We start from the raw sequence: 5,000 nt of genomic DNA, 5'->3' as shown, positions 1-5,000 counted from the left end.
TAACGTCACTCATTTTCCGGTTTTACTTGATTTCCCGGTGTCATCCTGATCAACCAGGAAAAAACCGTTTTGCCTTGGGCTTTTCGTTTTGGATGTTCTATGGCAGTGACCCAAAAAACTCCTTTTTTTAAACCCCAAAAGAAAATTTTCCCACAAATTCGCAAAAACTTTATTTATTTAACGTAAAACAATTTCCTTAAAAGCATGGTTCCAAAAACATATTTCCTCACATGGTTTTATTAAAAAAAAAAACTTTTGGGGAAATTTGGGCCAGTGTTCCCCCTCCGGGTTTTGCGATTACGGGTTTGGGATTTTTTGATATGTTTACTGAGATTAAAAGTGAAGGAAAAAATTAGTGAGATTCACGGTATGTTTTTTTTTATATATCAGTTATTAAAATTTATAAAAAGAGGGGTGTAAATGTTTAAACGCCATTACATTATTTCAATTACGCATTAAAATTTTGCCCGGGGTCAGTGTTAAAACCGCCCCCGCTATCATTACTTTAAAGCATTGTAAGTTTAAAATTAAAAAAAACTTTTTACTACGGGGGTTTATTTCTCCTCTTAATAATATAAGCTATCATTTCCCAAAAGATTTACAAAGAAGGTTTTTTTGAAAAACCACTAATATTTCATTAATTTTTTCGTTTAGGAAAAAAATTAAATTTTTATACATAAATATCAGGGCTGAGTCACACATAAATTAGAAATTTCTAACAGGGGAAAAATTTGAAAAAAGAAAGCGACTTAATTTACACCATTAATTACAAATTATTTCGAGGGAAAAGGCATTTCTCCCCGCAAATATAACCCTGTTTGGCCACTACGCCTTTTGGGGATTAGATACGACATCTACCCGGAAAAAAAAGACTCAGTTTACCCGGGGCATGTTACAAAAGGGAAAGAATCTATCAAATTGCACATGATATATTTATATATATATATATTTTATATATATTTTAATTTTATAATATTATAAAATATTTTATATATATATATATATATTTATAAAATAAAATTTAAATATATATATATATAATTAAAATGATCCCCGCCCCCACACCCCCGCGTTAACACACACCAACACACAAACACACACACACACACCCCACCCCACACACACAAAACACACACACACACAAACACACACACACACCCCACACAAAACACACCCCACTCACCACACACCCACACACACCCACACACAAAACACCCCCCACCCAACACACACAAAAAACCCACAAACACACAAAACACACACACACACCCCACACACACACACACACACCCACACAAACCCACACAAACACAATATTTTATAATATATATATATTTTTTTATTTTAAAATATATATATATTTTATATTATATACTTATATTATAAAATATATACAAAAATGTAAATGTTTTGTATGTACGTATGTATATATAAAATAAAATATATATAATATATATATATAATTATTTTAATATATTTAATAATATATATTATATTATTATATATATATAAATAAATTTTAATATTTATACATTAAAATTTTAAAAATATATTTATGGTATATATATATATAAAATATAAAAATATTTAATATTAATATATAATATATATTTATATATATATAAAATATATATATATGTTGTGTGTGTGTGTGGTGGGGTGTGTGTGGGTGTGTGGGGTGTGTGTGTGTGTGTGTGTTGTGTGTGTGGTTTTGTGTGGTGTGTGGTGTGTGTGTGTGTGTGTGTGGGGTGTGTTTTGTGTGTGTGTTTAGGGGTTTTATGGTGTGTGTGTAATTATATATTTTAATATATATAATATTAAAATATATTATATATATATTTTATATATATATATTAAAATATATATAATTTGGGTGTGGGTGGGTGTGTGTGTGTGGTGGTGTGTGTTTGTGTGTGTGTGTGTGTGGGGTGTGTGTGGGTGTGTGTTTTGTGTGTTGTGTTGGTGGGGTATAAAATATCTTATCCCCGATCTATATCCCACATTGTCTGTTATTTCTTTTCTATCTATCTATCTTCTTAAATTTTTTTATCTCTCTCTCTCTCTCTCTCTCCCCTTTTCTCTTCTCTCTCCCTCTCTCTCTCTCTCTCTCTCTTCTCCCCTCTCTCTTCTCTCCCTCTCTCTTATATATTATATATTTTATATAAAATTTTATATATAATTATATAATATATATATATATAATAATATTAAAATATGGGGTGTGTTGGATATATATGATATCCCATTTATAGATATGATATATATGTATTTGTTAAAAAATAAAATATATATATATATAAAATATATATAATCATATAAAATATTATTAATAAATAGCATGTAATTATATATACATTAAAACCCCAAAAACACACACACACAACACACACAAACACACACACACAAAACAACACACAACACACACACACCACACACACACCACACACACACGCAAAAATATAAAATATATTATATATATATATAGTATTAAAATTTTAATTTTATATATATTAAAAATATATATATATATATATATGTAACATATATATACACACCACCCCACACACCCCACCCCCCCACAACACACACACACACACACACACACAAACACACACAACCACACACCCAACCACACACACACCCCCAAAACCCCCCACCACAACACACAAACCCCACACACACACACACACCCCACACACACACACGCAAACACAAAAAAAACAAACACAACACACACACACACATATTATTTATATATTAAAATATATATATAAAAAATATATATATATACAACCCCACACCACACACAACACACACACACACACCACACACACACACAAAACCCCACACACAACAAACACACACCCTACACACACACACACACCCAAAAACAAACCCCCCCCAAAAAACAACACACACACCAACAATATAAAATTATAATTTTATATTATATATATATTATAATATAATACACACACCCCACACACACCCCACACACACCCAAAACCATACCACACACACACACACACCACACGCACACACACCGCAAAACAAAACACACCACCACAAAACACAAAACACAAAATACACACACACCACACACACACGTGTGTGGGGTGTTGTGTGTATGTATGTGTGGGGTGTGTGTTTATTTTAATATATATATTATATTTTATTATATATATATATAATAAATATATATATAATACACCATTATACAACCTACCCCCACACACCACACAACACACGTGTGGTGTGTGGGGTTCGTTGGGGGTGTGTGTGGGGTGTGTGTGGTGTGTGTGTTGGGTGGTGTGTGTGGGTGTGTGGGTTGTGTGTTTGTGTGTGTTTTGTGTGTTTGTGTGGGGGTATGTGTGTGTGTGTGTGTCCCTTTATATCGATTAAAAAAATTCCATGTTGACTTGAATTTTCCAAACTTTTATGTATCAATAAACCCGAATAACAACCTAAGAACATGTTGTACTTTTATTAAACCTCAAAAATATAACTTAACGGCTTGGATCTACGGGCACATAGCAGGTATTTTTTTTAAAAAATATCAACATTTTAAATTTTCTATAAAAGGGGAAATTTATCTCACAGAGGAACAAACATACAGACAAAACAGATTTTTAATTAACTCCTTTTGGGTATATTTCATTAAAAACGATTATATGAAAAAAGGGATTTTTATTTTATCAAATTACAAGAAAAAAAAGTTGGTTTTTACCCAAAAAGGGGTTATAAAAAAATAGAAAGATTTAAAAAAGCAAATTTTCAGCCAAATTATCTTTACCCTGGCCAAAGTGAGGGGGGACATTGCCTCCTTTAAATTTTATTTTTCTTCATCTATTTCCCTTTTCTTTTATTCCTCTAATTCGCCCTTTCCTTTTTTTACAATCTATCAAAATTTTATTTTTCCCCTTGCGGTAATTTTGTTCTTTCGGGATGTGTTTATGGTCTCTGGTCTATTTGGGTTTTATGAAAAACGTATATTTGCTCTTTTTATCAGGGGGTCGGTATAAAAGTCTTATACCCAAAAAAATCCGGGGATTTTATTTTTGAAAATTTAAACAATGAGAGGCCCCTTCCCCCTCTCCTTACCAAAAGGGGACGTCCCCACTGCTCTGCCCACCACAGTCAAGCAATGCCCGTGCTAAAAAAATCTCTGCTCTGCCGTCAAAACGCCTTTTCCCCTTTCGTTGGCAAAGTTTGGGTTTGTATATATAAAAATAAATATTCTTTCCTCTCTAGTTTTTTTTTCGTCCTGGCGCTTTAAAATCACCACACTTTGCACTTTCCCCTGGGGTTCATCCCGGGGGCCCAAAGGGGGAGTTGGTTTGGCTCTGCCTTTAAAATCCCCGAGTTGGAAAAATGTTTCCCATCACCCTTGGGGGGGACATGAGAAGTACTTTTTTAATTCACGGAGAAAGATAGATAGATAGATAGACACAAGACAGGCAGGGCAGATAGGAGATAATTTGATAGATTTTGGGGTAGGTTTTGCGAGAGAAAAATAGAAAAAAAGAAATTTAGAGAGAGAGAAAGAGAAAGGGGATAAAAGAGAGAGAGAGATGGGAAGAGAGAGAGGGAGAGGAGATAGATAGATATATAGATAGAGAGACAAACACAGAAAAAGGGCACACAGAAATAAGTAGAACCACACATCCGAGGGCCCCCGAGGCGCCCTCCCCACCTTAATTTTTGGGCGAATGCTGGCCGTCCGGTCTTCGTGAGGGATCGCCTCGGCCCTTATTCTCGCACCCAAATTTTTGGCCGAAGTTGAGGAAGAAGAGTGGTCGGCTGAGGTTGAAAGTAGGGCCCCGTCACCTGCTCCTCGTTCTTCCGGCCCCCTCTTGTAGGCCCCGAAGGGGAAACCCTGAAGGGGACATGTTTTCGGGGGAAGCAAAATTTATCGTACGTGTGAGGTTCATTTCTCTTACTTTGGAAAAAGGGCTGATGGGCCAAAGGCCCCTATTGTGATTTAAACAAAAACCACTCAA

This window comes from Penaeus monodon, chromosome 6 (assembly GCF_015228065.2).
Source record: "Penaeus monodon isolate SGIC_2016 chromosome 6, NSTDA_Pmon_1, whole genome shotgun sequence".
In the NCBI taxonomy this organism is placed as follows: Eukaryota; Metazoa; Arthropoda; class Malacostraca; order Decapoda; family Penaeidae; genus Penaeus; species Penaeus monodon.
Note: the sequence above shows the minus strand (reverse complement) of the source record.